Source organism: Aquila chrysaetos, chromosome W (assembly GCF_900496995.4).
Source record: "Aquila chrysaetos chrysaetos chromosome W, bAquChr1.4, whole genome shotgun sequence".
Taxonomy (NCBI): Eukaryota; Metazoa; Chordata; class Aves; order Accipitriformes; family Accipitridae; genus Aquila; species Aquila chrysaetos.
The window spans coordinates 4,095,422-4,105,780 of NC_054457.1; the positions used below are offsets into that span (position 1 = coordinate 4,095,422).

Consider the following 10,359-nt stretch of genomic DNA (forward strand, 5'->3'; position numbering starts at 1 on the left):
ACAGGAAGCAGAATAGCTTGGCGGTTGTACAACACTGGTGTGCTTGCATAGCCCAACTGGAGATTCCACGACAGATCAAGACGAATAATGGTACAGCTTATACTGCGGAAAAGGTGAAACGATTTTGTGCAATCTGGGGTATAGCCCTTGTACATGGCATTCCTTATAACAGCACCGGCCAGGCCATTGTAGAACGAGCACATCGAACCTTAAAGACCCTGCTAGATCGGCTTAGGGAGGGGGACCAGGCGGAGCCCTCCTGCTTACGGGATAATTCACCTGTTCTCCATACACAGCGTCTCCTGTTAACTGCGTTAACTTCATTAAATCAGACAATTCGGGGGGACCTGGACCAGACGACGGTGCAACGACATTTTACGGCTATGGAAGAGAAAGGCCCCTACCCACTGGTCCGTGTGCGTGATCCCCAGACACGCCAATGGGACGGACCGTTTGAGCTGCGTTGCCTCGGGCGGGGGTACGCCTGTGTACAGATACCTGAAGGGCTACTGAAATGGGTCCCTAGTCGCATGGTTCGTCCTGTCCTAACCTCATAGTGTTTTGAGTGTTTTTCTTTACAGATTGCTGTTATCCTTTCCTGGCTTGTGACGTCTTGGGTATCTGCTACAAATTTCTGATGCTGGAGCAATTAATAAACAAGATAACAGAACTGCAGAAGCAAGAAGGCGCTGTGCTGCAAGACCTTTATAGCAATTAAGAAAACTGTCATTTTGGCTTGGAGCATTTAGCTGCGGGATGGGGACTTAGGAGTTGGTTTGTATCTTTGTTAAAAATCGGGGTTTCTTTTATTCTTGTGTATTTTATTAGGTATAATGTTGCTTTTACTGTGTTGAATTAATTGTGTTCATATATCTTGTAGGTCACCTTAGCCAACATAACAGGTCAAGATTCTCTGTGCACTGCAACCACATCACAAAGCCCGTGAACCAATAGACAGGATGGCTATGACTCGTGCGGCACGTCTGGCCAGCGACCGCATGTGCCATAGGCTCCCTATGTTTCAACTGAGGCGAATTTTAGCACCCGCTGGCCACGTGTGCTGAAATCTGTTCCTCTGCAAATGGACAAATACCGGGATTTTCCAAAGAGCATCGGGCTGGTGTACGGCAAGGCCATCGTTGCCTCTGTGGGGATGCCCACGTAAAGCTGGCACCTACCGATTGCTGGCCTGAGTTCGCGGATGGTGGTGACTAGATCTGTTAATGCTCTTCTAATAGAAAAAGGGAGGGGGAATTGTTGTGGGAACATTTTTAGCTAACGGTCACAAGAGCATTCCAGACGCCTTTAGAAGGCCTTGAACAGAATAAACAAGAAGACAAAAATAAGAAAGATACCAATTAGAAAAACACAGGTGCACATTCCACGATAAAGAGAACTTGGCACAAACAACCTCAATTTGGCAGTTTATCTTGACCAATTAGACTGAGATAAGTCTCGTATGTTTAGTTAGTATGACCAATTATATTTTATGTTTATGCGCGTGTGCAGTGTTGATGCAGCCAATCATTGAGTGCAACTGGACGCGTGGACAGTGCATGAATAGTGGGTGTAACCAATGGGAGCTAGTTGGACATGAGGAGGGGGAGATGTAGGGAACACCGTTCGGAAGATCTCGCGATGTCACGGAAAGGTAGAAGGCTAGTCGTCGCCTCCCTATGACATATCAGTAATCCCACCTACCGTTGTTAGTATAAAAGGAATTAACTGCGCAATAAAGGACGGAGTTGGCACTCACACCATGTGTGTTATCTGTCTCTTCCCTGGTCCGGGCCGACCAGTGATCTAATCGCGGCACCTTGATATGTAGCACTGCTACATAGGGAAAACGACACATCGCCAGGGACTCGCCCTGGGGAGAAAACGGACCAACACAGATACTGTGGATCAAACGATTTTTCCGTTTATTAACTGCGCAACACTCGGTTATATATGTTTCTAGTATCTACTCACGCATAAGCCATTTGTTGATTGGTTAACATGTGCCGTTCACGCGCTTAAACAATAGTCTATTTGGATAAAGTCCTCTAATCACGCAAATAGTTTCCTCCACCTGCATGCTGTCTTGCACTCTGTCTTCAGTCACATCGCCCTCCTGTTATCAGTCACGTACGCCCGACCTTGTTCTACTTTTTGTGCATTCTTCAGCAAGCTCATAATAATTGTGCCTTTGTGCAGTTAGCAAACTTACAACAACAGTTGTGCCTTGTGCAGTTTCCTTCATCCTCCCACAATTTCTCCTACAAATTCTCCCACACATTGACAGCTGCGGTACTGAATATTGCTGAGTTTATAGCTACGATCCAGGAACAAGCCCACCCGATTATGGCAACAGTGGATGTTAAAGATATGTTTTTTATGGTCCCCCTGCAAACAGAGGATCAAGACCGCTTTGCATTTACTTGGGAGGGTCAGCAATTTACTTTTACCCGACTCCCACAGGGGTACAAGCATTCCCCCACTCTAGCTCATCATGAGCTAGTGCAGGAGCTAGAAGTAATTCAGACAGAGGAGGGGGTCAGTGTTTATCAGTACATTTATGACATTCTTGTGGGAGGGGATGAAACAGAAAAAGTTCAGAAAACTCAGGATGATATCATTTCTCACTTGGAAAGCTTGGGGCTGAAAATTCCACCAGAGAAAATACAAACACACTCAAGTGAAGTAAAGTTTTTAGGAATTTGGTGGAAGGGAGAAATGACATGTATCCCCCCCGACACCCTTTCCTCATTGGATCAGATTAAAATGCCAGAGTCAAAAAAGGATTTGCAGCACGTACTAGGATTACTTGTGTTTTGGAGAAAACATATCCCTGATTTTTCAATTATTGCAAGACCCCTGTATGACTTGTTGTGAAAAGGTGCTCAGTGGGAATGGACTAAGCCCCGCGAAGAGGCATTGCAATTGCTAATTTTTGAAGCAACTGCCCATCAAGCTCTCAGTCCTATTCATCCCACAGACCCTGTCCACATTGAATGGGGATTTGCCAAAAGTGGGTTATCAATACATTTATGGCGAAAGGGCCCCGAAGGACCCACTCGACCTATTGGGTTCTATTCTCGCAGTTTTAAGGATGCAGAAAAAAGATATACTGCTTGGGAGAAAGGTTTGTTTGTAGTTAGTTTAGCCTTGAGAGAGGCTGAACGGACTATTTGACAGCAGCCTATAGTGCTTAGAGGTCCGTTTAAAGTAACCAAGACAGTTTTAGCAGGAACTCCACCCCCTGACGGGGTGGCTCAGAGAGCCTCTGTAAGGAAATGGTATGCCCAGATAGAGCATTATTGTGACATTTTTACAGTGTCTGAGGGGGCAGCAAAGATGTTAACCATTCAAGAGGAAACAAGCCCAGATAGAGAAGCACCTGAATTTCCTCCTGTAATACATGTGGCCCCCCCATTTTCTGAACAATTGCAGAATGTTTGGTTTACTGATGCTTCCTCTAAACGAGAAGGAAAAACTTGGAAATATCGAGCTGTAGCGCTCCGCGTAGATGAGGACAAACAAATAATCACCGAAGGGGAAGGTAGTGCTCAAGTAGGGGAATTAGTTGCAGTATGGAGTGTTTTCCAGCATGAAGCTCAATCTACCTCTCCTGTCTATATCTATACTGATTCCTATGCTGTATTTAAAGGCTGTACTGAATGGCTTCCATTCTGGGAACAAAATGGGTGGGAAGTCAATAGGATACCTGTATGGCAGAAAGAAAAGTGGCAAGATATTCTAAACATTGCTAGACAAGGAAAATTTGCAGTAGCCTGGGTGGCTTCCCATCAACAGGATAGCACCCCTGTTAGCCAGTGGAATGGCAAAGCTGATGAATTGGCCCGATTAGCTCCCCTCCAGAACAGCCCAATAGCAGAAGACTGGGAGTGATTGTTAGAATGGCTATATGTAAAAAGGAAACATTTGGGGATCAAAGATCTCTATTGTGAGGCCCAAGCTCGAGGTTGGCCAGTTACCAGGGAAGAATGTAAAACTTGTGTGTCTGCCTGTGAACAATGTCGTACCCGCTTGGAAAGACACCCCCTGGAAGGTGACCCCCTACACCTAAGGGAGGGGAAAGGGTTGTGGGAGGCTTGGCAAGTGGACTACATTGGCCCCTTCCGAAAATCAGAAGGAAAGCATTATGTGTTAGTTGGAGTAGAGATAGTGTCAGGGTTAGTCCAGGCTGAAGCCTTTGCCAGAGCTACTGTGGAAAACACAGTAAAAGCTTTGAAAGAGTGGTTTGGCACTTTCCCCAAACCTCAGTCGATTCAGTTGGATAATGGTTCCCACTTTACTGCTAACATAGTCCAAGATTGGGCAACCCAGGAAGGGATCTCGTGGGTATGCCATACTCCGTATTCTCCACAGGCAAATGGAATTGTGGAAAGAACGAATGGCTTGCTGAAATGCTTCCTCAAGCCGCATAAGCCTGGATGGGCTGAACAGCTCTGGGATGCAGTGACTAGTGTTAACAGTCGTTGGGGAGTGAATGGGTGCCCGAAAATTACAGCATTTTGCCCGAAGACCCCAACCATTATGCCAGCCCCAGATAACCCAGACCATCCCAGAAATCCATCATACTTTCCGGGCCAACCAGTCTTAGTTGAACTCCCCACGAAGGGAACCGTACCTCTGGTACTGGAAACACCGATGAATAAATATGCTTGGAACTTATGGAAAGGAACATAAAATCAATACCAGGTGGATTATTCCATCCTTCTAATAACAATTTGCTTCCGGTTCCTTAGAATGAACTGAGTCTGTTTTTTCTTTTCTCTTTCAGGTGAAGACTCGGGAGCCTGCCTGAGGAAATACGTGAAGCTGTTAATTGTTTGTGTAGTTTTGTCAGTGATTGCTTTGTTAATATTTACAGGATGTTTGTTATACCACCGCAGATGTTGTTTTGGTCAACTATTGTTGCCGCCTTTAATATCTGGGGAAACTCCTGTGCCCCTCTTTTCGGCTCGGAGTGGCAAAATGAATTTGTGGCTCTAGGCCAGCAAGTGGCCAACACTTTTAATCTGACTAATTGTTGGGGATGTGGCGGACCTTTAGGTTTGGAAAGCTGGCCATGGACTGCTGTCCCTATTTCCCCTGAATGGTTAGTGAGTAATTACAGTGAGGTAAAAAGTGATTCTTACTGGGGGGAAGACACACAGCCCTGGACAATACAATACCCAGTCCAAGGCGAATATTGTCTGAACCGAACACAGAAAGATGGTATTCCCGTGGGAAATAGCAAGTGCAACTGGACCTATACTTATGACAACCATTGCCTCACTGATGGTTGTAGACCGACTGATTGTTCAAACCATAGGGCAGCTATGTCACTGCCAGAAGGGGAAGACCAGGCATATTGTTGCCTCTTGAGTTCCAGTTCTCCAAATTTTGTGCCTCGCTGGTCCAGATGGGCCTGGGTGAATCAAACAGGGCACAGGAAACAGTTTTCCCATTTTTGGTCTTCCACTAATCAGTCTAATAACCTTCTTAATGTTACCTGCTTTTGGCACCATGATTCTGGTGCCTGGAAATGCAGACTCACTGATAAAACATATTCTCGTCTCCCTGATGGGACTCAAATTTGGTGGTCAAGTGATAATAAAGACCTCTGTCAGGGACATGTGAGCATAGGTCCGGATGGACTTCCTATCTGTTGGGACACCACAGAGGAGGTGGGAAAAACCGTGGACAGGTTGTTGATGAACGGTCCATCAGATCATCCTCTGGGAGTAGGTAATTCAACATATTTCCAATCACCACGGACACCTACCGGTTTGTTTGAAAATGGTGCACGTGCCTTAAAGGTTCACTATTGGGTGTGTGGCCAACGTGCCTACAAACTGCTACCAGCAAATTGGACTGGAGTGTGTTATGTGGCGGTAATTCACCCCTTGTTTTTTCTGCTTCTGGAGGATGAAGGGGATGGACTGGGTGTTAAGGTATATGATGATCTCAATCGATATCGGCAATCCATTGATACCTCTATAGCAGGTGGGAGTGGTCAAACCTGGGGCAAAGACGAGTGGACGCCTGTAAGAGTCGGTCAGAAAATCAGCATTGTCTCAACATTGTCATCAGGAACATGAACAGTACATTACCTGACAACGGCCTGTTTGGAGCGCAGCGGCCAATCCCAAGGACAGAATGTGCGGTACAAGGCTCCTGGAAGGTACCTGGCTAGAGCTGTTAGAGATAACCACATAGCTACTGTCAAAAAGGATGGATTGCAACCGTTGCCATAACATCGATGAAGAAATCATGAACTCTAGACGAACTTTGCTTCATTATAATACCAAAACACACCTCCTGGTCGAAGGCTACCCGCCTCCAAGACTTACCACACCTCGGACACTGACCCTGCGCCTGCGTGATAGCCTCGCTCGAGAAGGGCGGAGATATGATAATTGTATTCTGAGAAGGGCGGAGACTCCTGAGGCAGAGGTGGAGCAAGGTGTGTTACTAAGCATAAAAGATGACTTCTAAACAATGGGAATTTGAAGCTTCCCCACCAAGGACCACGACGATCGACGACGCAGCATTAGCTGGACCCGGGACCGTTAGGACGTCTTGAGATCAGCAGTGGTAGCTATAACCTCTCTTTCTCCTCTCTCTAAACTTAACTTTACTTTTCTCTTTTCTTTCACCCATCTCTAACTATCGCGTGCCTCTTCACAGGCAATACAATAAAGTTATACTGTGTGATTACTGCTATCCCCTTTGGTGTTGGTCACCTTAATTTTGCACTTTCGAGATCGTAGCAAACGAACCATCACGAGTCCACCGAGTGGGCTGTGACAACGCCTCAACGTATCATACAACATTATGGACCTGCCACCTGGAACCCCAATGAGTGGGTTAGCGGTGCTCGAGAACCTATCTATAACCTAAATCGCATCATCCGGTTACAAGCTGTCCTAGAGATCATTACTAATGAGACAGCCCGTGCCCTTGATCTATTGGCGGATCAAGCCACACAAATGCGAACAGCAATATTACAACACCACATGGTTCTTGATTACCTGCTAGCCGAGGAAGGTGTTTGTGTTAAACTAAATGATTCTAACTGTTGTTTAAAAATTGATGACAGCGGGAAAATTTTTAAACAAATTACTGCGGGAATACGAAAGCTGGCCCATGTTCCTGTCCAGACATGGAAAGGCTGGGACATTGATATGTTTTCCTGGCTCCCTGGTGGTCCATGGGTTAAGCGAATCATATTTTACTTGTGTAGTTTTGCCATGTTATTCTTCTTACCATGTATCATTCCATGCTTTATACAACTGATTCAACGTGTTGTAACTAATATGCAATTTGTACATACTGTTTCACCTGATGGTGTTAAACAAATTCGCGGTGTGCACCGAACCATGCCATCGGTAGTACAGATTGTATGAAATGCTCTTTTCTGGCTTTTCTATATAGCTATCTTTTCTCAAAACCACCATGGGTACTGAAACAATCTTTGAGCCACGGGGTGGTGTAAGAGACTGAATTGTTAACTTGAACCATTTGCCTCAAAGATTGTTAGGTGTGAGGGACTGGGCTGTCATCTCAAGAATTGTGAACTGCTTATCTCGAGCCCTTTGTCTCTAAGATGGCCTGTTTAAGCAGGACACTCCTCTGTCCATAAGGACGATTACCAGGCCATTGAGGCATCCAGGGGAGGAAACGGGCTGGTGTCGATCACGCGAAGGTCGTGTGATAGACGAAACCTGCAGCGCATGACATCATCGAAATATGCCCTATAAAAGCCTGCAGAGACAAGCTGTGGGGGGCCTTTTTTCACCACCAAAGAATTGAAGGTTGAGGACCAACGGGACGCCGCTGGATCCGTGCTGGTGACCGTCCTTGCAACTCCCACCACCGACTGCTTGCCTGAGGACCAACGGGAGGCCGCTGGATCCCTGGTGGTGACTATCCTAGCAATCCTATCCTGACTGCTTGCTTGATTTCTGCCTTTTCTTCCATTCTATCCTATCGCCACTATTTTCCACTTTTGATAATTTTGATAATAAAAGCTCTTTTGACTATACGGCATTTGACCTCGTTTGTGTCTTAAGCTCGCTCTTGGGATCATATCGAAACCTTCCCCGACATTGGATCGGGACAAAGACGGAAAAGAGAGAGTTGAGGAATGAGAGGGAAAAGAGGGAGGAGAGTGAAAGTGGGAAAATTAGACACCGAGGGAAGAGCGGTAAAAGAGACAGGTGAGGTAAATGAGGGAAAAGAGAGAGTTCATGGGAAAGAGGGACACCAGGGAAAACAGACAGGCATGGGAAAAGAGGCAAGAGAGAGTTAATGGAAAAAAAGGAAAGATGGAGGCGAGTGAAAGTTGGAAAATGCGACACTGAGGGAAGAGAGGTAAAAGAGACTGGCAAGGGAAAAGAGGGAAAAGAGAGAGTTCAGGGAAAAAGAGGGAAACCAAGGAAACGAGACAGGCAAGGGGAAAGAGGGAAAAGAGACAAGTGACTGAAAAGAGGGAGAAGAGAGAGTTGAGGAATGAGCGGGGAAAAGAGGGAGGTGAGTGAAAGTGGGAAAATTAGACACTGAGGAAAGAGCGGTAAAAGAGACAGGTGAGGTAAATGAGGGAAAAGAGAGAATACGTGAAAAGAGGGAAACCAGGGAAAAGAGACAGGTGAGGGAAAAGAGGGAAAAGCGAGAGTTCAGGGAAAAGAGGATAATCAGGGAAGACAGACAGGCCGGGAGGAAACGGAAAATGAGACAGGCGAGGGAAAAGCGGGGAAAGAGAGGGTTGATTGGAAAGAGGGAAAAGAGAGTTAATGAAAGAGAGGGAAAAGAGGAAAAAGAGAGAAGTGAGGGAAAAGAGGGAAGCCAGTGAAAAGATAGAGGCGAGAGAAAAGAGGGGAAAGAGAGAGATGAGGAAAAAAGAAGTATGAGGTAAATGAGACAGGTGAGGGAAAAGCAGGAAAACAGAAAGTTGATGGAAAGTAGGGAAAAGACAGAGGCAAGGGCAAAGAAGAAAACAAGGAAAAACAGACAGGCGAGGGGAAAAGGGGGAAAAGAGAAAGTTAATGGAAATAAGGGAAAAGAGGTACACGAGACAGGCGAGGGCAAAGAGGAAAACCAGGGAAAAGAAACAGGCAAGGGGAAACAGGGAAAAGAGAGAGTTCATGGAAAGAGGGAAGCCAGTGAAAACAGACAGTCGAGGGAAAGGAGGGAAAGAGAGTCCATGGAAAAGAGGGAAAACAGGGAAAAGAGACAGGCACAGGGGAAAGAGCTAAAAGATGGAGTTAATTCAGAATACGGAAACCAGGGAAAAGAGACAGGCGAAGCGGAAAGAGCTAAAAAAGAGAGTTAATTCAGAAGAAAGAAATAAGGGAAAAAGGACAGGCGATGAGACAAAAGGTAAAAGAGACAGTGAGGAGAAGAGGGGAAAGAGACAAGCGAGGACACAGCGGAAAAGAGGGAAAAGAGTTGAGAGAAAAGAAGGGAAAAGAGACACATGAGGGGAAAGAATGGAAAGAGAGAGTTCATGGAAAAGAGGGAAACCAGGGAAAAGAGACAGTCGAGGGGAAAAGATGGAAGAGAGACAGTGGCTGGAAAAATAGTAAAAAGAGAGAGGTGAGGGCAAAGACTAAAAGCAGGGAAAAGAGACAGTCTAGGGAAAAGAAGGGAAAAGAAGGGAAAAGAGACACGCGAGGGAAAAGAAGGGAAAGAGAGAGTTCATGGAAAAGAGGGAAACCAGGGAGAAGAGACAGGCAAGGGAAAAGAAGGGGAAGAGAGAGTTCATGGAAAAGAGGGAAACCAGGGAAAAGAGACAATCGATGAAAAAAAGGGGAAAGAGGGAGTTCATGGAAAAGAGGGAAACAAGGGAAAAAGCATCAGGCAAGGGGAAAAGATGGAAGAGAGAGAGTTGCTGGAAAAATAGTAGAAAGAGAGAGACGATGGCAAAGACGAAAAGCAGGGAAAAAAGAAAGTCAAGGGAAAAGAAGGGAAAGAGAGAGTTCATGGAAAAGAGGGAAAGCGGGGAAAGAGACAGGCGATCGGAAAAGTGCTATAAGAGAGACTTCATGCAGAAGCGGGAAACCAGGTAAAAGAGACGGGCAATGCGAAAAGAGATAAAAGAGACAAGTGAGGACAAGAGGGGAAAGAGACAAGCGAGGACATAGCGGAAAACCAGGGAAGAGAGACAGTCGAGGGAACAGAAGGGGAAGAGAGAGGTCAAGGAAAAGAGGGAAACCAGGGAAAAGAGACAGGCGAAGGGGAAAGAGCTAAATGATAGAGTTAAGTCAGAATGTGGAAACCAGGGAAAAGAGACAGTCGAAGGGGAAAGAGCTAAAAGAGAGAGTTAATGCAGAAAAGGGAAATAAGGGAAATGTAGCGTTGCTACATATC

General features: G+C 45.9%; 1 long non-coding RNA gene across 1 annotated transcript; it reads left to right on the forward strand.

Annotated features, from left to right (window-relative positions):
• Positions 1-4,070: 4,070 nt before the first annotated feature.
• LOC121232819 lies at positions 4,071-9,149 on the forward strand. Its single transcript, XR_005931709.1, has 4 exons — positions 4,071-4,082; positions 7,762-7,770; positions 8,116-8,215; positions 9,119-9,149. It is a non-coding gene; the product is annotated as an uncharacterized LOC121232819 (long non-coding RNA).
• The last annotated feature ends 1,210 nt before the right edge of the window (positions 9,150-10,359 follow it).